Source organism: Salmo trutta, chromosome 8 (assembly GCF_901001165.1).
Source record: "Salmo trutta chromosome 8, fSalTru1.1, whole genome shotgun sequence".
NCBI lineage: Eukaryota > Metazoa > Chordata > Actinopteri > Salmoniformes > Salmonidae > Salmo > Salmo trutta.
In genome coordinates this window covers 5,044,415-5,069,586 of record NC_042964.1, presented here as the reverse complement: position 1 = coordinate 5,069,586, position 25,172 = coordinate 5,044,415, and the positions used below count along the sequence as shown (strand labels likewise).

At 42.9% G+C, this 25,172-nt stretch overlaps 1 pseudogene; it reads right to left on the bottom strand.

Annotated features, from left to right (window-relative positions):
- Positions 1–1,248: 1,248 nt before the first annotated feature.
- LOC115199203 (mucin-2-like) lies at positions 1,249–14,542 on the bottom strand (annotated as a pseudogene).
- Positions 14,543–25,172: the final 10,630 nt, after the last annotated feature.

Here is a 25,172-nt window from a genome sequence, read left to right as displayed (position 1 = left end):
TGTAAAATGTGAAGGAAGTTGCCTAAAGGGGATTTGTTTTTGTTTTTGTTTTTGGCTAATTGTTGTCTGGTAGGTTTCAGCACTACTTTCCTTCCTTCTATAGCATTTCTTAACAGCATGCTATTTGTTCGGCTTTGATGCCTCATGATTGAGTATTGCTGATCAAGTAGACTGTTATTTTGCTGTGGTCTGATAGGGGTGTCAGTGGGCTGACTGTGAACGCTCTAAGAGACTGGGTTGAGGTTGGTTATAATGTAGTCTACAGTACTACTGCCAAGGGATGAGCTGTAGGTGTACCTACTGTAGGAATCCCCACGAAGCATACCATTGACTTTTTACAGACCCAGCATGCGACACGTTTTTGTTTGTTATGTTGTCGTAGGGGGGCATATTGGGGAGGGAATGCTGACCTCCAGGTAGGTGTTTGTCCCCCTGTTTGCTGAGGGTGTGAAGTTCTTGTATGTTGCCACAGACTAGTACATGTCCCTGGGTCTGGAAATCTCCCAGTCTAGGATGGAGAATCTGTCTTTATTAAAGTATGGGGATTCTAGTGGGGGGATATATGTAGCACACATGAGGACATTTTTCTCTGTTGAGATAATTTCCTTATTCATTTCCTGGCCAAATATAAAATGTTCCTGTTTTGACTAATTTAATAGAGTGGGTTAGGTCTGCTCTATACTGAATTAGTATACCCCCTGAGTCTCTTCCCTGTTTCACACCTGGTAGTTTGGTGGATGGGACTACCAGCTCTCTGTAACCTAGAGGGCAACCAGTGGATCTGTCTCCTCTATACCATGTTTCTTGTAGGATGACAATGTCTGTATTTCTGATTTATTTGATGAAGTCTGAGTTCCTGCTCTATAGACCAATGGCAGATGACCTCAGACCTTGTATATTCCAGGATGAGATAGTAAAAGCTTTGTGTCCAGTGATGATATTTGTGTTGATATTTGTGTTGTTATTTGTGTTGTTATTTGTGTTGTTTAGGCCTGGACCATTAGGTGTATGCCTCAGGTCTTAGGATGGGGCTCGGATGGGTGTATTAGTGGGGGCTCAGGTGGGTGTATTAGTGGGGGCTCAGGTGGGTGTATTAGTGGGGGCTCAGGTGGGTGTATTAGTGGGGGCTCAGGTGGGTGTATTAGTGGGGGCTCAGGTGGGTGTATTAATGGGGTCTCGGGTGGGTGTATTAGTGGGGGCTCAGGTGGGTGTATTAGTGGGGGCTCAGGTGGGTGTATTAATGGAGGTTCAGGTGGGTGTATTAGTGGGGGCTCAGGTGGGTATATTAGTGGGGGTTCAAGTGGGTGTATTAGTGGGGGTTCAGGTGGGTGTATTAGTGGTGGTTCAGGTGGGTGTTTTAGTGGGGTCTCAAGTGGGTGTATTAGTGGGGGCTCAGGTGGGTGTATTAGTGGGGTCTCAGGTGGGTGTATTAGTGGGGGGTTCAGGTGGGTGTATTAGTGGTGGATCAGGTGGGTGTATTAGTGGGGGCTCAGGTGGGTGTATTAGTGGGGGCTCAGGTGGGTGTATTAGTGGGGGCTCAGGTGGGTGTATTAATGGGGTCTCGGGTGGGTGTATTAGTGGGGGCTCAGGTGGGTGTATTAGTGGGGGCTCAGGTGGGTGTATTAATGGAGGTTCAGGTGGGTGTATTAGTGGGGTCTCAGGTGGGTGTATTAGTGGGGGCTCAGGTGGGTATATTAGTGGGGGTTCAAGTGGGTGTATTAGTGGGGGTTCAGGTGGGTGTATTAGTGGTGGTTCAGGTGGGTGTATTAGTGGGGTCTCAGGTGGGTGTATTAGTGGGGTCTCAGGTGGGTGTATTAGTGGGGGCTCAGGTGGGTGTATTAGTGGGGTCTCAGGTGGGTGTATTAGTGGGGGTTCAGGTGGGTGTATTAGTGGTGGATCAGGTGGGTGTATTAGTGGGGGCTCAGGTGGGTGTATTAGTGGGGGCTCAGGTAGGTCTATTAGTGGGGTCTCAGGTGGGTGTATTAGTGGTGGATAAGGTGGGTGTATTAGTGGGGGCTCAGGTGGGTGTATTAGTGGGGTCTCAGGTGGGTGTATTAGTGGGGGATCAGGTGGGTGTATTAGTGGGGTCTCAGGTGGGTGTATTAGTGGGGGCTCAGATGGGTGTAATAGTGGGGTCTCAGGTGGGTGTATTAGTGGGGGATCAGGTGGGTGTATTAGTGGGGTCTCAGGTGGGTGTATTAGTGGGGGCTCAGATGGGTGTATTAGTGGGGGATCAGGTGGGTGTATTAGTGGGGGATCAGGTGGGTGTATTAGTGGGGGTTCAGGTGGGTGTATTAGTGGGGGTTTAGGTGGGTGTATTAGTGGGGGCTCAGGTGGGTGTATTAGTGAGGGCTCAGGTGGGTGTATTAGTAGGGGCTCAGGTGGGTGTATTAGTGGGGGCTCAGGTGGGTGTATTAGTGGTGGTTCAGGTGGGTGTATTAGTGGGGGCTCAGGTGGGTGTATTAGTGGGGTTTCAGGTGGGTGTATTAGTGGGGGCTCAGGTGGGTGTATTAGTAGGGGCTTAGGTGGGTGTATTAGTGGGGGCTCAGGTGGGTGTATTAGTGGTGGTTCAGGTGGGTGTATTAGTGGGGGCTCAGGTGGGTGTATTAGTGGGGGTTCAGGTGGGTGTATTAGTGGGGGCTCAGGTTGGTGAATTAGTGGGGGCTCAACCTGTTGCTCTGCTCACAGCCTGGGCGTATGTGTGGCTGTCATTTTGAGGTCTTTGCTGCAAGTGTGAGGGGCATGGGGGGGTGCAGAAGGGGCATAAAACTGATTTGGTGGGGCCTATATAGGAAAATGCTTGCATTCACACACTGTATGGTGGCAGGGTGAAAGTATTTTTGTTGTGGCAGGGTGGAGATAACCACTTGTACTTTGAGGAAAGTGGAAGAAGCTTTTTCAATCACTCTCTTGAGTGCTGTGGCCACCTTTTAATGCTGGGCTCTCAGGTCGTTTGTGCCCGTGTGTATTATGATGTGGCTGCGGGTCCCTAGGCGGTCCTCTGACATCAGCTCCAGGGCACGCCGGGGGTTCGGACACCACAGTTTAGCCACTTGGTGTTTCGTACAAGGTTTCCTCTCGTCAATGTATTTCCCATTTAAGTAAATGAGGAGGACAATCTGTAGCTTTTGTGTGTCCTCAGTGGGTGTGGGGGTGTTGTCAGGAGAGCTGTATGTTGGGCTGACAGGGGGGGTGCCAAGATCTGCTGGGTTGGTGAATCCTGCTTTATTGGTTCTGCTGTGGTGTTAAGGCTGTAGTCGGGGTCTGAAGTGGGCTGTACTCTCTCTCTCTCTCTCTCTCTCTCTCTCTCTCTCTCTCTCTCTCTCTCTCTCTCTCTCTCTCTCTGTCTCTCTCTCTCTTTCTCTCTCTCTCTCTCTCCATCCTGTTTTGTGTTTACTCCTCTCTTGTCCTCCAGGGAGTGTGGTGAATGTGTGTGCATACGTGAGTGGTTGCACGTGTGTGCGTGTGCGTGGGTGCGTGATGATTGACGTACAGACTACACACTGAATGCCTGATGTACAGTTATGGCTCAATGCTATACTGAAAAATATATGTTGTATGTATTTAGAGTCATTGAACGTTGCTCACCTCATATTCCAGCCTGGTCTTGTAGACTAGATGTAACATAGTAAATGTACAGTGGGGCAAAAAAGTATTTAGTCAGCCAACAATTGTGCAAGTTCTCCCACTTAAAAAGATGAGAGAGGCCTGTAATTTTCATCATAGGTACATGTCAACTATGACAGTCAAAATGAGAAATAAATCCAGAAAATCACATTGTAGGATTTTTTATGAATTTATTTGCAAATTATGGTGGAAAATAAGTATTTGGTCACCTACAAACAAGCAAGATTTCTGGCTCTCACAGACCTGTAACTTCTTCTTTAAGAGGCTCCTCTGTCCTCCACTCGTTACCTGTTTGAACTTGTTATCAGTATAAAAGACACCTGTCCACAACCTCAAACAGTCACACTCCAAACTCCACTATGGCCAAGACCAAAGAGCTGTCAAAGGACACCAGAAACAAAATTGTAGACCTGCACCAGGCTGGGAAGACTGAATCTGCAATAGGTAAGCAGCTTGTGGGCACAATTATTAGGAAGACATACAAGACCACTGATAATCTCCCTCGATCTGGGGCTCCACGCAAGATCTCACCCCGTGGGGTCAAAATGATCACATGAAAGGTGAGCAAAAATCCCAGAACCACACGGGGGACCTAGTGAATGACCTGCAGAGAGCTGCGACCAAAGTAACAAAGCCTACCCTCAGTAACACACTACGCCGCCAGGGACTCAAATCCTGCAGTGCCAGACGTGTCCCCCTGCTTAAGCAGTACATGTCCAGGCCCGTCTGAAGTTTGCTAGAGAGCATTTGGATGATCCAGAAGAGGATTGGGAGAATGTCATATGGTCAGATAAAACCAAAATATAACTTTTTGGTAAAAACTCAACTCGTCGTGTTTGGAGGACAAAGAATGCTGAGTTGCATCCAAAGAACACCATGCCTACTGTGAAGCATGGGGGTGGAAACATCATGCTTTGGGGCTGTTTTTCTGCAAAGGGACCAGGACGACTGATCCGTGTAAAGGAAAGAATGAATGGGGCCATGTATCGTGAGATTTTGAGTGAAAACCTCCTTCCATCAGCAAGGGCATTGAAGATGAAACGTGGCTGGGTCTTTCAGCATGACAATGATCCCAAACACACCGCCCGGGCAACGAAGGAGTGGCTTCGTAAGAAGCATTTCAAGGTCCTGGAATGGCCTAGCCAGTCTCCAGATCTCAACCCCATAGAAAATCTTTGGAGGGAGTTGAAAGTCCTTGTTGCCCAGCGACAGCCCCAAAACATCACTGCTCTAGAGGAGATCTGCATGGAGGAATGGGACAAAATACCAGCAACAGTGTGTGAAAACCTTGTGAAGACTTACAGAAAACGTTTGACCTGTGTCATTGCCAACAAAGGGTATATAACAAAGTATTGAGATAAACTTTTGTTATCGACCAAATACTTATTTTCCACCATAATTTGCAAATAAATTCATTAAAAATCCTACAATGTGGTTTTCTGGAGAAAAAAATTCTCATTTTGTCTGTCATAGTTGAAGTGTACCTATGATGAAAATTACAGGCTTCGCTCATCTTTTTAAGTGGGAGAATTTGCACAATTGGTGGCTGACTAAATACTTTTTTGCCCCACTGTACATCTGGGACACTCAAATTACTACGATATGTTACGTTTTGTATGGCTACATAAGACAGATGGTTACTTAAGGCAGAAACTAAAGTAGGGTGTTGGGGTTATGAGTTTGAACTCATCATGGATAACTTTAAACTGCTTACTACTTTTTAGCTAGTTTGCAACTTCTTAGCACGTTAGCTAACCCTTCCCCTAACCCTAACCTTATCCCTTATAGCTAACCCTTACCCTAACCCTAACCTTATCCATTATAGCTAACCCTTCCCCTAACCCTAACCTTATCCCTTATAGCTAACCCTTCCCCTAACCCTAACCTTATCCATTATAGCTAACCCTTCCCCTAACCTTATCCATTATAGCTAACCCTAACCCTAACCTTATCCCTTATAGCTAACCCTAACCCTAACCCTAACCCTAACCTTATCCCTTATAGCTAACCCTAACCTTAACCTTATCCCTTATAGCTAACCCTTCCCCTAACCCTAACCTTATCCCTTATAGCTAACCCTTCCCCTAACCCTAACCTTATCCCTTATAGCTAACCCTAACCCTAACCTTATCCCTTATAGCTTACCCTTCCCCTAACCTTATCCATTATAGCTAACCCTAACCTTATCCCTTATAGCTTACCCTTCCCCTAACCTTATCCCTTATAGCTAATCCTAACCTTATCCCTTATAGCTAACCCTTCCCCTAACCCTAACCTTATCCATTATAGCTAACCCTAACCCTAACCTTATCCCTTATAGCTAACCCTAACCCTAACCTTATCCCTTATAGCTAACCCTTCCCCTAACCCTAACCTTATCCCTTATAGCTAACCCTAACCCTAACCTTATCCATTATAGCTAACCCTTCCCCTAACCCTAACCTTATCCATTATAGCTAACCCTTCCCCTAACCCTAACCTTATCCCTTATAGCTAACCCTTCCCCTAAACCTAACCTTATCCCTTATAGCTAACCCTTCCCCTAACCCTAACCTTATCCATTATAGCTAACCCTTCCCCTAACCCTAACCTTATCCCTTATAGCTAACCCTAACCTTAACCTTATCCCTTATAGCTAACCCTTCCCCTAACCCTAACCTTATCCCTTATAGCTAACCCTAACCCTAACCTTATCCCTTATAGCTAACCCTTCCCCTAACCCTAACCTTATCCCTTATAGCTAACCCTTCCCCTAACCCTAACCTTATACCTTATAGCTAACCCTAACCCTAACCTTATCCCTTATAGCTAACCCTAACCCTAACCTTATCCATTATAGCTAACCCTTCCCCTAACCCTAACCTTATCCATTATAGCTAACCCTTCCCCTAACCCTAACCTTATACCTTATAGCTAACCCTAACCCTAACCGTATCCATTATAGCTAACCCTAACCCTAACCTTATCCATTATAGCTAACCCTAACCCTAACCTTATCCCTTATAGCTAACCCTAACCCTAAACTTATCCCTTATAGCTAACCCTAACCCTAACCTTATCCATTATAGCTAACCTTTCCCTTAACCTTTTAACTTTACTCCTAACCTTAACCTTAACCGTAACCCCTAACCTTAATACCTATCCTAACATATATTGTATATTTTGCAAATCAGTCACATATAATACGAATTGTAATTTGTAACATATCATATGAAATGGGTCATGGACATACACAAATTAATACATACCATATGAAAACTTTGATTTGATTTGGAGCAGGTTGAAACAGTTGGAGGCTCACGGTGTGGCCGAGAGTCACAATCCAATGGGAAAACAGACATTGATGATCCTGTCATCCAAGCCCCAAAGCAACAGGAGGTACTCAAGGAATTAATCATTTGACTTTTCTACTAAATACCCTCGGGGTATTTCTGCTACTGAGCTGTAGCCTATAGAGGCCTTTTGTGGACTGCTTTCGTGTTGTGGAAATACAGGTAGGGAAATTGGAAAATGAAGACAAAGAGGGACAGATTTAACAGATAGAGAGAGAGAAAAGTGTTAGAAACAGAAAGAGGGTGAGACAGGCACAACAGATCCCCTCTCCCTGTCTCAATAGCGACACACCTATGATTGGTCGTGAGCTGAATCCTAATTTTCCTCCTGACTGGTCTACACCGTCTCATCGACAACAGAGTGGATCCATCTAGTTACTATGGCTACACAGGAACCATCACCACATAGGAACGAACACGCCCCCATTCACATCAACAGAGCTGTAGTGGAGCGGGTCAAGAGTTTCAAATTCCTTGGTGTCCACATCACCAACAAACTGTCATGGTCCAAACACACCAAGACAGGTGTGAAGAGGGCACGACGACACCTATTCCCCCTCAGGAGACTGAAAAGATTTGGCATGGGTCCCCAGATCCTCAAAAAGTTCTAGAGTTGCACCATCGAGAGCATCCTGACTGGTTGCATCACTGCCTGGTATGGCAACTGCTCGGCCTCCGACCGCAAGGCACTACAGAGGGTAGTGTGTATGGCCCAGTACATCACTGGGGCCAAGCTTCCTGCCATCCAGGACCTCTATACAAGGCGGTGTCAGAGGAAGGCCCTAAAAATTGTCAAAGACTCCAGTCACCCAAGACTGTTCTCTCTACTACCACACGGCAAGCGGTACAAGAGCGCTAAATCTAGGTCCAAGAGGCTCCTTAACAGCTTCTACCCCCAAGCCATAAGACAGCTGAACAATTAATCAAATGGCCACCCAGTGTCACGTCCTGGCCAGTATAAGGGTTAATTAGTATTGTAGTTTGGTCAGGACGTGGCAGAGGGTATTTGTTTTATGTGGTTCTGGGTGTTGTATGAGTTAGGAGGGCATTTGATTTAGTATTCCGGGGTTTTGGGCACTGGGTGAGTTTCATGAATTCTATGTTGAGTCTAGTGTGTCTGTTTCTATGTTTGGATTCATTGGGGTTGGGACTCTCAATTGAAGGCAGGTGTTGTCTATTTGCCTTTGATTGAGAGTCCCATATATGTGGGTGTGTTTGTGTTTGTCTTTTGTGGGAGATTGTTCTGTGTTTAGCCTTATGCTTTGCCAGACTGTTTGTTGTTGTTATTCGTTCATTTCGTTAGTTCTCGTGTTTTGTTATTTTGGTAGTCATTTTTTGAAAATAAATAAACATCAAGATGAGCATACACATACCTGCTGCGTTTTGGTCCTCCTTAACCGACGACAACCGTGACACCCAGACTATTTACATTGACACCCCCCCCCCTGTTTTTACACTGCTGCTACTCGCTGTTTATTATCTATGCATAGTCACGTCACCCCTACCTACATGTACATATTACCTCGACTAAACTGTACCCCCGGCACATTGACTCAGTACCGGTACCCCCTTTATATAGCCTCGTTATTGTTATTGTATTGTGTTACTTTTTATTTATTTTTTACTTTAGTTTATTTAGTAAATATTTTATTAATTAACTCTATTTATTGAACTGCATTGTTGGTTAAAGGGCTTGTAAGTGACATGTGACAAATAAAATGTTGATTTGATGCACAGTCTCATCTACTACCTCTTTCTTTCTCTCTGTCTATCAAATCAAATCAAAATCAAATCAAATCAAATCAAATTTATTTATATAGCCCTTCGTATATCAGCTGAAATCACTTTATTCTCTTCATCTCTCTCTCTCTGTCTATCACTTTATTCTCTCTCTCTCTATCACTTCATTCTCTCATAACTTCTTTCTCTCTCTTTTTCTCTCTCTCTCTATCACTTTATTCTCTTCATCTCTCTCTTTCTGTCTATCACTTTATTCTCTCTCTCTCTATCACTTCATTCTCTCATAACTTCTTTCTCTCTCTATCACTTTATTCTCTTTTTCTCTCTCTCTCACTCTCTCTCTCTCTCTCACTCTCTCTCACTCTCTCTCACTCTCTCTCTCTTCACAAGCCTCTTCTAACTGGACTAGTTGTGTTAACAGTTCTGGCTTTTCCACAATTTAACAAGGTACACAATTCTGATGTAGAAATTAATGAACTTATGAATAGATTATATAGTTACACGCAGCAGGTGTATGCAAAAATAATGTGACCTATTGTCCCCCTCCTGTTCGGGTGGCGCTCGGCGGTCGTCGTCGCCGGCCTACTAGCTGCCACTGATTTCCTTTTCCCCCCTTTTTGTTGATTGTGTGCACCTGTTTTTGGTTTGGGCTGATTAGCTGGGCTATTTTAGCCAGGAGGCCCGCCTGCTCTGTGTGCGGGATTGTTTGGTACTGTATTGCTTGTGTATGCACGCTCATTTGTATTTTTGTAGTGCGAGTGCGTATGTTGCGCCGACCTGTTTTTGTCCCATGTGTTTGGGCACGTTGGTTTTGGTGTGCGCTCTAGTTCGCTGTTGGGGCGGCTTGTGTTTTGCCGTTGTGTGTTAAATAAATTAACACTACCCTGCATTCTCTGCCTCCTGCACCCACTACGCCCTAGCGTTACACCTATATACATTTGTCATGACGTTGCCCTCTCTCTGGGAACAGGGAGCACAGTTGACCCCCTCCCGCTTGCACCATCCCCCTACCTACCTCTCCCTACCCAGGCCCTGTGAAAACGGTCGTAAAATTCTAAAGGAGAATGTCCTGCCGCCTGGCCCAGTTGAGAGTCAGAGGGGTTTCATAGAGAGACAAAGGAATTTCTTCCAACTCACAGAATTGGGGAACCGAACGACATTCATGTTCTGGAGAAGGTATAAAAGATCGGTGAAGAATCCAGCTACGAACTGGTCCGCTTGGTACAATTTTGTGATACTCAGAAGAGACAATATAGCCATATTACCATAATACTGTTTATATAATAGCCTCAGCTATGGGACTTGCATCTAAATGGTTGTATAAAATGTATTAATAAGGATAAAGCTATTTGGAATACGTTGAGATGCTATGTACTGATGTTAATATGATAGAATGTATTTCTGTTCAAAGCTTAAATCAGTCATCGGCACGCCCCCCAGTGACACAGACAGGACCAGGCGTCATGTGACAAGCCTGTTCTATGTTCACGTATAAAACCCCCACCCTGATTTTCTTTCATCAGACCAGGCTTCCACTCCATTACGAGTTGGCCAATAGGTTTGACCATCAAATTCCTCTACTGAAAGTTAACTACACCACATGGTTAACTTTTAGACTATCGATACCGACAGAATAAGAACAAGTCTTTGATATTAATTATTAGTCTACAGCTAAGTACTCGATATCATCGAACGCGAAGACCGACGAAACATCCATTCTATAACAACATTAATGAATGTTGCTTTGAAAGATCCATTGTAACCGAGAAAGAGAGAATGAGGACAAAAACTCTCCAACAGGACAAAAACTCTCCAACAAGGATCCCGACGACACACTGAGCGTAAATATATATTGATTGCAATTGTTCCCGAATGAGTGAGCATTCATGTGCAAAGGATTAGCATATCAATTGTTAATATTAATGAACTCTGTGTGCCTCCTCAGCTGCCCTTTATGACCCTTTGTTTAACAAGACACCAGCCATGCCGGTTTAGCCCACTAGGGCACATTACTCTACCAATGCTTTGTAACAATAACCAACTGTTTGTATGCTTTCTGTGAATTACTTAGTTTAGTAAATAAATGATTTTAAGACAATTGATGTATGGATGACTCTTAGTAAAGGCTGGATTCGTGCAGATACAACAATTTACGACGTTTGGAGTGAGACTGGACGCGAAGTAAAATACACCATTTAAACCAGAAGATAATCGGCCTATACTATAATATAATATAATATATAATGTTATAATATAGGAAAGTTATATTAGGAAAATTATAACTTTGTAATCTGAATATTTTCCTTGGTGCCCCGATCTCCTAGTTAATTACAGTTAAACGATTAATCAGTTTAATCGCGTGATAATAATTACAGGGAGTTATTTTGATAAACATGTCTTCAGTTAATGGTGCCCAAAGACACGACACATTCATGTTTCAGAAATAAGGTGAATCACATCTAAACTTCCCTCCATACGTATTTGGAAAAGTTTTAATTTGCTTTAAATTTAGTTTTTAATTATTCTCAAGCACTTTGAATTTGAGATCAAATATTTCAAATTAGGCAACAGTACAGAATGTCACCTTTTATTTCAGGGTATATTCATACATAGCTGTATAAACATTCAGAAATGAAAAGCACTTTATGTATATATGTACTGTATTAGGACAAATTCACTTACAGGGTATTATTAAAGTAGTTGAAAGTTTAGTATTTGGTCTCATATTCTTTGCACGCAATGACTACATCAAGCTTGTGACACTTGCAGTGTGTTTTGGTTGTGTTTTAGGTCATGGTGTGCCCCATAGTAACTGAATGGAGAGCCAATGTCTTTCTAAGTGAGTACAGTGAGGGGAAAAAAGTATTTGATCCCCTGCTGATTTTGTACGTTTGCCCACTGACAAAGAAAATCCCTCCTGAGATGTGTGCAAACCTGGTGGCCAACTACAAGAAACGTCTGACCTCTGTGATTGCCAACAAGGGTTTTGCCACCAAGTACTAAGTCATGTTTTGCAGAGGGGTCAAATACTTATTTCCCTCATTAAAATGCAGATCTATTTATACAATTTTTGACATGCGTTTTTCAGGATTTTTTTGTTGTTATTCTGTCTCTCACTGTTGAAATAAACCTACCGTTAAAATTATAGACTGATCATTTCTTTGTCAGCGGGCAAACGTACAAAATCAGCAGGGGAACAAATACTTTTTTCTCTCACAGTAGATAAGATGGTTCTGAATCCTGATAATGCCATGATTTAGAAAAATCATGAATTAACAATGATTAATTATGAGTAAGAAAGTTACATAGGCTAAAACAAAACATGCTTCCCTCCCACCATTACCAATAACAGGGGAGGTTAGCATTTTTTGGGGAGGTAGGATCTTTGTGCCCCTGAAACCTTCTCAGTCATCATTATCCATAATCATGGTAGGTAGCATCTGCATTAATGTAGAAGGGTTCAGAAACATCTTCAATTTTGACTTACAATAAAATGTACTCTAAAATGGCATAAGATAAACTCTAATAGCTATCATTCACAATTCAGTTCCTAATAGGCAAAACATAATCCAAAACACCAAAACCCACAAAAAATATTATAATAAAACCAAACGACAAGTTTGTGGAGTCACAAGTTTGTGGGCTAGGAATATAGGGTCCAAATATTAAACTTTGCACTACTTTAATACACTATAAGTGAATTTGTCCAAATACATGTGACTTCTTCAAATGGGGGGACTAGATGCATGAAGTGCTTTCATTTCTAAAAGGTTAAATAAATATCTATGAAAATACACCTCAAATAAAAGCTGACATTTTGTATTGTAGCAAAATATGAAACGTTCTATCGCAAATCTAAAACGATGGAACATAGAGCCAAACTGACCATTTTAGCTTCACTGTCCAAATATATACAGTATGGAGAGGACTGTGTAAATATACCAATTTCTTAGTTTACCAAAAATAAGGGAAGTGATACCATTTTTAACACTGAGAGCTGTTAGGTTTACACTATACAGATGGAACAAGCTGTGGGGAGATGTTATAGACTTCACTGGTTTTCCTCTATCTTTCATCTCTCTCTCTCTCTCTCACACACACACATGTTTCTCTGTGTGACACGTGACAACACTTCACAGCTGTCTCAAAGGCCCTTTCTACGCAGAGATGATTTGCACAGTGGCTGTCACACACCAGGATGTATGGACGGGACACACTCCCAAAACACATGCCAGGATGTATGGACGGGACACACTCCCAAAACACACACCAGGATGTATGGACGGGACAGACTCCCAAAACACATGCCAGGATGTATGGACGGGACACACTCCCAAAACACACGCCAGGATGTATGGACGGGACACACTCCCAAAACACATGCCAGGATGTATGGACGGGACACACTCCCAAAACACACGCCAGGATGTATGGACGGGACACACTCCCAAAACACATGCCAGGATGTATGGACGGGACACACTCCCAAAACACACGCCAGGATGTATGGACGGGACACACTCCCAAAACACATGCCAGGATGTATGGACGGGACACACTCCCAAAACACATGCCAGGGAAAATGTCGTTACTGCCACAATAACTGTCACACTACAAAGACAAACATATGGCGAGGATATGAGGCGCGACTTCCACGGAAATAAGTCTCTGAAAATGTTGCTAAATATATCAGGATGACAGAGTTGATTAATGTACAGTATTGTGTGAGTGGGAAGTTTCTAGCAATACGAGAACTGAGCGCAGAAACTCAAAAGTAGCATAATAGCGAAATATATATTTTTTTGCCACTTCCTGAATCACACTGAAATGGAATTGTTGCACAGAACCACCTGTAGGTAGACAAGGATCCTCTCAACTATAAGGCTTGCCAACGTTAGGGACCCTATGACAAAACCAACTACTTCTCTGGCTTATTGACCCTCATTGGTCAATTAATTAGCCAGTAGCGCATGCTCTTACTGCAATGTTAAGGTCCCTTTGGCCGTGCCCTGCAGCACCTTCCTGCAATGTAGCAGTCTATATACTAACATCCCTCATCAGGGCAGCCTAGAGGCCCCTCAAGTTCTACCTCAACGAACGTCCCCGTAATGCTCCACCCAGCACCAATTGTATTGTGGACTTGCCATGAACTGGTACTAACATCCAACTATTTTCTCTTCAGAGGAGACTTTTTCCTCCAGACCAAAGGGATAGCGATGGGGAGCACTATGGCTCCTAATTATGCTAACCTATATCTAGGAATGTTAGAAAAACAGGTGGTGCTAAATCCAGACCTTAACACTTTTCTCCTAATTCTGAGATATTTGGATAACATTTTCATGATCTATACAGGGACCCAGGAATAACTTTTGGAATTCCTTTTCTATCTAAACTCTATGAATGAACACCTTTGTTTCACCGTTAACTATGACCTATCACAAATCAGTTTTCTTGATGTGATGGTTAATAAGGACAAGACACCCCTCTCTACAGATCTCTATAGGAAACCTATGGACAGGAATACTCTCCTTAGACGTGACAGCTTTCATCCGCGTCCACTTATTAAAAGTCTCCCTATAAGTCAATTCAGTCGCATCAGAAGAATATGCAGCTCTGATGCGTCTTACCAGAAACAGACCATGGTCCTCACATAAAGGTTTAAGGAAAGGGGGTAGAAAGACAATTGGGTAAAACATGCCCAATGATCGTTTTGAAGGTTTAACACAGTTGGAAAGCCTTCAACAGAAAGTCAAAGAAAAAGCAGACCATGTCCCATCATGCTTCAACCAATACTCACCACTGGGGAAGGCATTTAAGGACATTACCAGGAAGCACTGGCACATTATCGATACTAACCCACAATTGAAACCCATTTTTAAATATCCCCCATGTATAGTCTTTAAAAGAACCACAAACATAAGAGACATTGTGGTTGAATCTGATTATCCACCAGAGAAAAGGGAAACTTTCTTGGACAAGGTTCCGGAGGGTAATTACAAATGTGGCCAATGTGCTCAATGCAGCTTTACGTACAAATGTAACTCACCCCCCCCCCCCCTTTTGGGAAAATCAAAAGAAATCAGCCAAGTCCTCAGAAAAGAAACTGTAGACCTCCACAAGTCTGGTTCATCCTTGGGAGCAATTTCCAAACGCCTGAAGGTACCACATTCATCTGTACAAACAATAGTACGCAAGTATAAACACCATGGGACCACGCAGCCGTCATACTGCTCAGGAAGGAGACGCGTTCTGTATCCTAGAGATGAACGTACTTTGGTGCGAAAAGTGCAAATCAATCCCAATCCCATCACCAGACGCTGGCTATCTTCCCTGGTGATGCTCTGCCAGGCCTGTACTGCAGCCATCTTCAGTTCCTGCTTGTTTCGGGGACTTATTGCCTTGAGTCTCCTCTTCAGCATGTAAAATGCATGTTCAAATGGATTCAGATCTGGTGATTGACTCGGCCAGTCAAGGATTTTACACTTTTTGGCCATCAAAAACCCATTCATTGCTCTAGCAGTATGTTTAGGGTCATTGTCTTGCTGCATGGTGAAGTGCCGTCCAATGAGTTTGGAGGAATTTGGTTTTATCTGAGCAGAGAAAATATTTCTGTAGACTTCAGAATTCATTGTTCTACTTCTGTCTGCAGTCACATCATCAATGCAAGTGAGCCTGTTCCACTGGCAGCCATACAGGCCCAAGCCATAACACCTCCTCCACCATGTTTCACGGATGAGGTGATATACATTGGATCATGGGCATGTCTTTTATTCTCCACACTTTCCTCTTTCCATCACTCTGGTACATGTTAATCTTTGTCTCATCTGTCCACAATACTTTTTTCCAGAACTCTTGGGGCTCTTTTAGATGCTTTTTAGCAAACTGTAATCTCGCCTTTCTGTTCTTCAGGCTTATCAGTGGTTTGTATCTTGTAGTGTACCCTCTGTAGTCCTGCTGGTGTAGTCTTCTACGTATGGTAGACTTTGACACATCTACACCTGCATCCAGGAGAGTGTTTTTGATCTGTTGGGCTGTTGTCAGGGGGGGTTTCTTCACCATAGAGAGTATTCTCCGGTCACCAACTACAGTGGTCTTTATCAGTCTACCGGGTCTTTTGACATAATTGAGTTCACCGGTTGTTTTTTTCTTGTTAATGATGAACCAAACTGTTGACTTGGGCATGCCCAGGGTTTTTGCAATGTTCCTGATTGATTGATTTTCATTTCTGAGCCTTATGACAGCCAGCTTCATTTGCATCGACACTGCTGTCTTCCTCATGTTGTCACACCCCACCAACAACCTCCGAAGGCAAGAGCAACGTCTAGAATCAATACTATTCATCAACAGCTCTCCTGCATTCACTAACGACACAAATTAACACACCTGCCTAACGACACACATCTGTGAAGCCAATTCAACAAATACTTGTAGTACCTTAAAATGGGGGGACCATGTACAAAAGGTGCTGTCATTTCGAAACGGTTTATCCAATATGTATGAAAATACTCTCAAATTAAAGCTGACAGTCTGCACTTCACCCTCATTGTCATTGTATCCTTTCAAACTCAAATCGCTAGAGTACAGAACCAAAATAACAAAAAATGGTCACTGTCCAATGAATTATGGTGCTCACTGTATATATATATATATTACTGTAAATATTGATCACATTCCTTGTGTGTGATCATATATTTTGATACATTGAAAGTTAATATTGTGAACCTATCTTATATATTTTTTACCTCCTTTTTCAGGAAGTGATGACACTGAGTACTACCCCTATATATATAGGACCTTCCACCCCCACCAGGGATATGGATGCCTGATGAAGACCTAAGGGTAGAAACGTTGTGATAATGAAATATCACCTGGGAGCATGAGTAGCAGTTTGCTGCGTTTTCCTTTCTGTTTTCCTGTCGATACAGTAGCCCCATGCAGTCTAATAAAGGAGGAGAATGAAGTTGTCCATAGACATTGATTTAGGGTCAGTTTTGACATTTTCCATTACAGTGCCTTGCAAAAGTATTCATCCCCCTTGGCGTTTTTCCAATTTTGTTGCATTACAACCTGTAATTTAAATTGATTATTATTTGGATTTCATGTAATGGACATACACAAAATAGTCCAAATTGGTGAAGTGAAATGAAAAAAATAACATGTTTCAAAATATTCTACAAAATAAAAAATGGAAAGGTAGTATGTATTCACCCCATTTGCTATGAAGCCCCTAAATAAGATCTGGTGAAACCAATTACCTTCAGAAGTCACATAATTAGTTAAATAAAGTCCACCTGTGTGCGATATAAGTGTCACATGATCTGTCACGTGATCTCAATATATATATACACCTGTTCTGAAAGCCCCCAGAGTCTGCAACACCACTAAGCAAGGGGCACCACCAAGCAAACGGCACCATGAAGACCAAGGAACTCTCAAAACAGGTCAAGGACAAAGTTGGGGAGAAGTACAGATCATGATTGGGTTATAAAAAAATATCAGAAACTTTGAGCATCCCACGGAGCACCATTAAATCCATTATAAAAAAATAGAAAGAATATGGCACCATAACAAACCTGCCAAGAGAGGGCCGCCCACCAAAACTCACGGATCAGGCAAGGAGGGCATTAATCAGAGAGACAACAAAGAGACCAAAGATAACGCTGAAGGAGCTGCAAAGCTCCATAGCGGAGATTGGAGTATCTGTCTATAGGACCACTTTAAGCCGTACACTCCACAGAGCTGGGCTTTACAGAAGAGTGTCCAGAAAAAAAGCCATTGCTTAAAGAAAAAAATAAACAAACACGTTTGGTGTTCACCAAAGGGCATGTGGGAGACTCCCCAAACATATGGAAGAAGGTAATCTGGTCAGATGAGACTAAAATGTAGCTTTTTGGCCATCAAGGAATGGTGCAAACCCAACACCTCTCATCACCCCGAGAACACCATCCCCATGTTTTTCGTCAGCAGGGATTGGGTGGAATGATGGATGAAATTGAAGGAATGATGGATGGCACTAAATACAGGGAAATTCTTGAGGGAAACCTGTTTCAGTCTTCCAGAGATTTGAGACTGGGATGGAGGTTTACCTTCCAGCAGGACAATGGCCCTAAGCATACTGCTAAAGCAACACTTGTGGTTTAAGGGGAAACATTTAAATGTCGTGGAATGGCCTAGTCAAAGCCCAGACGTCAATCCAATTGTGAATCTGTAGTATGACTTAAAGATTGCTGTACACCAGCAGAACCCATCCAACTTGAAGGAGCTGGAGCAGTTTTGCCTTGAAGAATGTGCAAAAATCCCAGTGGCTAGATGTACCAAGCTTATAGAGACATACCCCAAGAGACTTGCAGCTGTAATTGCTGTAAAAGGTGGCTCTACAAAGTATTGACTTTGGGGGGGTGAATAATTATGCATGCTCAAGTTTTACATTTTTTTGTCCAATTTCTTGTTTGTTTCACTACCAACCCGTAGCACTCACATCTGTAGCCATGAAGTGCTTTTAAAGGCTGGTCATGGCTCACATCAACAGCATCATTCCAGAAACTATAGACCCACTCCAATTCGCATACCGCCCCAACAGATCCACAGATGATGCAATCTCTATTGCACACCACACTACTCTTTCCCACCTGGACAAAAGGATCACCTACATAAGAATGCTATTCTTTGACTACAGCTCAGCGTTAAACACCATAGTGCCTTCAAAGCTCATCACTAAGCTAAGGACCCTGGGACTAAACACCTGCCTCTGCAACTGGATCCTGGAATGCATGACGGGCCGCACCCAGATATTAGGCAACAACCTATCTACCACACTGATCCTCAACACAGGGGCCCTTCAGGGGTGCGTTCTCAGTCCCCTCCTGTTTTTAGGGCCAAGTTTCTTGCCATCCAGGACCTCAATACCAGGTGGTGTCAGAGGAAGGCCCTAAAAATAGACTCATCTCTTTGATCCAGCCCGGGAAACGGTACCAGAGCGCCAAGTCTAGGTCCAAAAGGCTCCTTAGCAGCTTCTACCCCCAAGCCATAAGACTGCTGAACAGTTAATGAAATGGCTACCTGGACCATTTGCATTGACCCCCTTTATTTACGCTGCTGCTATTACCTATGCGTGGTCATTTTACCACTACCTACATGTACATGTTACCTCAATTACCTTGACTAACCTGTACCCCTGCACATTGACTTGGTACCAGCACCACCTGTATATATAGCCTCATTATTGTTATTGTACTTTTTTTACTTTTGCTTATTTAGCAAATATTTTCTCGCTCCACAATGTTCATTAAGGACTTGTAAGTAAGCATTTCACGATAACAAATTTCATATGACAAATCAAATTTGATTTGATTTGTCTGAGAGAGCTGGCTGCAGTCCGGACTGAGGTGAGAGAACCTGAGGAGGAGAGAGAGGAACACATGGCAAATCTAACAGAGGAACAAACAGCCCAGCTAACAACACTGAAAGAGGAGAGGAACACATGGCACAGCTAACAGAACTGAAGGAGGAGGTGAGACAGCTGAGGTGTGACAGAGACTAGGTCACTCCCCCTAGGTCACTCCAAGCCAGAGATTGTGCTCCTCATTGTCTCAAATGGGAAATACATTCAAGATAATAAAATTAAGAGAATAAACTCCCAAGCACAAAGTGGTTAAACTCTGGTGCCCAAACACTAGGAGTGCCCTGGAGCTGTTGTCAGAATACAGACTAGGGTCCCACAGCCACATCATAATTTTCACGGGCACAAACAACCTGAGGGCTCATCAGAAAAGATTGGCCACGGCACTCAAGGGAGTGATTGAAGAAGCTTCTTCCACTTTCCCCTTCGCACAAGTGGTTATCTCCACCCTGCCATAACGAAAATACTTTCACCCTGCCGCCATACAGCAGGTGAATGTATTTCCCAGGACCTAATGTCTACCTGGCCCACCAATCCACCCTGAACTTGAACAGCCTTTATGACCAGGTCCACCTCTCCAAGGCAGCAGTCTCATCTTTTGCCAGGACCCTAAAGGACATCACCTTTAATCACAGCCCCAACACCTCACACAGGAGAAGCAGAGCAACAGACACCCTGCCCAGACCAGCGAAACACCCTCCTAGACCTGTGAGACCGCCTCCCAAAGGACCTGCACTGAGAGAACCCACACCAAGAGGACCTACACCCAGACCACAGCATCAACAGCCACATCTCCACTCATACCCCAACCAGCCGAGACCCCCCCCAAACAAACCCTATCCACACCCTATATAGGCCCACCCAGATCAGACCTATGCCCATTCTACCCCCACCCACCCGACCCTTTGACTTGTTACACATTTTCTTACATCCTTAAAAATTTGATTGAATTGTTTTTTCACCATTAATTTACACACAATACCCCATATTGTCAAAACAAAAACAGTTTTTTTTTAATTTTTGCTAATAATAAAAATAACAAAAATATGGAAATATAACATTTACATTACTATTCAGACCCGTTATTCAGTACTTTGTTGAAGCACCTTTCACAGCGGTTACAGCCTCAAGTCTACTTGGGTATGACGCTACAAGCATGGAAAATCTCTATTTGGGAAATTTCTCCCATTCTTCTCTGCAGATACTCTCAAGCTCTGTCAGGTTGGATGGGGAGCATTGCTGCACAGCTATCCAGAGATGTTCAATCTGGTTCAAGTCCAGGCTCTGGCTGGGCCACTCAAGGACATTCAGAGACTTGTCCCGAAGCCACTCCTGCGTTGTCTTGGCTGTGTGCTTAGGGTCATTGTCCTGTTGGAAGTTGAACCTTTGCCCCAGTCTAAGGTCCTGAGCCCTCTGGAGCAGTTTTTCATTATGGATCTCGCTGTACTTTGCTCTGTTAATCTTTTCCTTGAACCTGACTAATCTCCCAGTCCCTGCCGCTCAAAAACATCCCCACAGCATGATGCTGCCACCACCATACTTCACCATAGGAATGGTGCCAGGTGTCCGCCAGACGTGACACTTGGCACTCAGGCCAAAGAATTCAATCTTGGTTTCATTAGACCAGCAAATCCTGTTTCACATGGTCTGAGAGTCTTTAGGTGCCTTTTGGCAAACTCCAAGCATGCCGTCATATGCCTTTTACTGAGGTGTAGCTTCTGTCTGGCCACACTACCATAAAGGCCTGATTGGTGGAGTGCTGCAGAGATGGTTGTCTTTCTGGCAGTTTCTCCCATCTCCACAGAGGAACTCTGGAGCTCTGTCAGAGTGACCATCGGGTTCTTGGTCACCTCCCTAACTAAGGCCCTTCTCCCCTGATTGCTTGGTTTAGCCTGGTGGCCAGCTCTAGGAAGAGTCTTGGTGGTTCCAAACTTCTTCCATTTAAGAATGATGGAGGCCACTGTGTTCTTGCGGACATTCAATACTGTAACTGTTTTCGTACCCTTCCCCAGATCTGTGCCTCGACACAATCCTGTCTCGGAGCTCTATGGAAAATTCCTTCGACCTCGTGGCTAGATTCTTGCTCTGACATACACTATAGAAAGGTGTGTGCACTTCCAAATCATGTACAATCAATTCCAATCAAACAAGTTGTAGAAACATTTCAAGGATGATCAATGGAAACAGGATACAACTGAGCTACAATTCGTGTCTCATAACAAAGGGTGTGAATACTGATGGAAATAAGCCATTTCTTATTTTTTTTTACATTGCTAAAAATGTCTAAAAACCTTTTTTCGTTTTATCATTATGGATTGTGTGTAGATTGGTGAGGATTTGTATTTATTTAATCCATTTAAGAATAAGTCTGCAAAGAAAGAAAATTTGGAAAAATTCAAGGGGTCTGAATTCTTTCCAAAGGCACTGTACTCGCAGGCCGTGAGCAGAGCAACAGGCCCAACCCCCACTTATACACCCGCCCCATATGTATCGGATGCTCATCATGCTCTGCTCACTGTGATGGTCCGGACCTAAACAACACAAAAAACAACACTAGACACTATAGAGCCCCCACTAATACACCCACCTGAGCCCCCACTAATACACCCACCTGAGCCCCCACTAATACACCCACCTGAGCCCCCACTAATACACCCACCTGAGCCCCCACTAATACACCCACCTGAGCCCCATCCTGCGACCTAAGAGGCATACACCTAATGGTCCAGGCCTAAACAACACAAATAACAACACAAATAACAACACAAATATCAACACAAATATCATCACTGGACACAAAGCTTTTATTATCTCATCCTGTAATATACAAGGTTTAAGGTCATCTGCCATTGGTCTATAGAGCAGGAACTCAGACTTCATCATAGAAATTGGAAATGCAGACATTCTCATCCTACAAGAAACATGTTATAGAAGAGACAGACCCACTTGCAGCTCTCTAGGTTACAGAAAGCTGGTAGTCCCATCGACCAAACTATAAGGTTTGAAAAAGGGAAGAGATTCAGGGGGTATGCTAATTTGATATAGAGCAGGCCTAACTCACTCTATTAAATTAGTCACAACAGGAACAATTTACAGCTGGCTAAAAATAAATGAGGAAATTATCTCAACAGATAAAAATGTCCTCATGTGTCCTACCCCCAATTGAATCCCCATAATGATGACTGCTTATCCATCCTAGAGGGGGAGCTCAACCATTTCCAGGCCCAGGGACATGTACAATACTAGTCCGTCTGAATGCCAGAACTGAACAAGAACCTGACACTCTCAGCATACAGCGGAACAAACACCTATCTGGAGGTGACAGCATTCACTCCCAAATATGCCCTCCTGAACACAACTGTGACAAAACAACCAGCAAAATTGGGTCGCAACTCCTGCAGCTCGGTCGCATAATGGGTCTGTACAGAGTCAATGGTCGGCTTCGACGGGACTCTTATGGTAGGTACAGCTACAGCTCATCCCTTGGCAGCAGTACTGCAATATTACTTTATCAATGACCTCAACTCAGAATCTTTCAGAGCGTTCGGTCAGGCCACTGACACCCCTATCAGATCACAGCAAAATGTGTCTACTTGAACAGAGCAATAGTCAATCATCAGGCATCAAAGCCAAAGAAACTGCATAAAATGAAGAAATGCTATAGATGGAAGGAAAGTAGTGTAGAAACCTACCAAAAAAGAATTAGACAAAAAAAATTCTCTCTTTTAGACAACTTCTTGGACAAAACATTTCACTGTAATAGTGAAGGTGTAAACCTGGCAGTAGAAAATCTAAACAGTATATTTGACCTCTCAGCTTCACTATCAAATTGAAAAATTTCAAGCAGACAACCAAAGAAAATTAACAACAATGACAAATGGTTTGATGAAGAATGCAAAACCCTAAGAAAGAAAAAGAGAAACCCATCCATCCAAAAACACAGAGAACCAGACAACCTGAGGCTTCACCTTCACTATGTGTCAAGCTCGTCGTACGAACTGGAAGCATACTTGGACCAACATGCAGCGTGATCTGGGTTCCACATATTTTATTTAAGTGAAACGCACAAAACAATAAAGCGTAACCGAAACGTGACGCTCAAGCAGTGCTCATAGGCAACTACACAGAAACAAGATCCCACAAACGCAGGTGGGAAAAATAACTACTTAAATATGATCCACAATTAGAGACAACGATCACCAGCTGCCTCTAATCGGGAATCATACAAAACACCAACATAGAAAAAGAAACTAGAACACAACATAGACATAGAAATACTAGATCACCCCCTAGTCACGCCCTGACCTACTACACCATAGAGAAACAATGGCTCTCTATGGTCAGGGCGTGACACTATGGTGAATCACTAAAAAAGAAGGAACAGCATGTCAGAAATCATCTCAATGCAATAGAAGAATCCATAGAATCTAACCACTTCTGGGAAAATTGGAAAACTCTAAACAAACAACAACTCGAAAAGTTATCTATCCAAAACGGAGATGTATGGATAAACCACTTTTCCAATCTTTTTGGGTCTATAACAAAGAACAAACAGCAAAAACATAAACATGATCTAATACAAATCTTAGAATCAACTATTAAAGACTACCAGAACCCACTGGATTCTACAATTACATGGAATGAACTACAGGACAAAATACAAAACCCTCCAACCCAAAAAGGCCTTGGGTGTTGATGGTATCCTAAATGAAATGATAAAATATACAGACCACAATTTCCAATTAGCTCAAATGAATCTCTTTAACATAATCCTCAGCTCTGGAATCTTCCCCAATATTTGGAACGAAGGACTGATCACCCCAATCCACAAAAGAGGAGACAAATTTGAAACCAATAACTACCTTGGGATATGTTTCAACATCAACCTTGGGAAAATCCTCTGCATTATCATCAACAGCAGACTCGTACATTTCCTCAGTGAAAACAATGTACTGGGAAAATGTCAAATTGGTGTTTTACCAAATTACAGTACGACAGACCACGTATTCACCTTGCACACCCTAACTGAAAAAATATATATGCAATGCGGTGTTGGGGAAAAAACACTGGACATTATAAAATCCATGTACTCAAACAACAAGTATACAAACAACAAGTATGTATATATATATATATATATATATATATATAATATAGACCGGAGGCATACAATGTATTAGTGTAGTCTTTTGTGTATGTTATGTTGATTATGACATGCTGTGGCTGTGGTTTTCTTATTGTCTATTGGTTTACACATTTCATTATAGTGATTGTGTTCCCCGTCCTCTATATAGTATATATATGTTTATAGACGTGTTGTTATTGATGTATTGATGCAGGGCTCATCTCCTGCTAAAATAAAGGTTAAATAAAATAAGTAATAGTATTCTTGTGTTCTAAATTTTTTTATATACTCAATAGTGGTGGAAACATCCGACCTCCGGGAGCCAACTCCAAAGAGACTACTTTCAAGTCCTCTATCCCCCACTCATTCAAACGTAGGAACGGGTTCCTCCAGTCTGACCCCTCTGCTGTCTCTGCCTCCATACCCACCCGCAGCCCGGCCATCTAGATGTGTGAAGGTTAGCACCTTTTATGTAGGGAAGCTAAGGATCCATCATGTATAACATTCCTGGGAGTTTGTAAACTCACATGTTTTATTACCATAGCATGTTTGTATGTTCTCTATAGTTATGTACTTGGACAAGTATCAGTTTACCAATTCGGCCACTTGGGTACATTTGGGCAAACTCGTGAGGGACACCTACAAGACTTCAGACAGAATAGTTTGTAACTCTCTCATTCTTGAATGTATCAGTCTGAAACTTTGAACACTGCTGCCCTCTTGTGGTCAACATCTAAATTACACCCAGCTTCCTATGTTAATGTATGGCCTTACTTTTGTATTTCAATAATGATGCCACAAAAATAAAATAGAAAACACTTGTTTTTTTGTTTGTTTAATCTTTTACCAGATCTATTGTGTTATATACTACTACATGACAGTTTTTTATAATCACTTTCGCAGTAATTTCAGAACCTTGTGGTCATTTTTCAAAACTCTAGACACACAA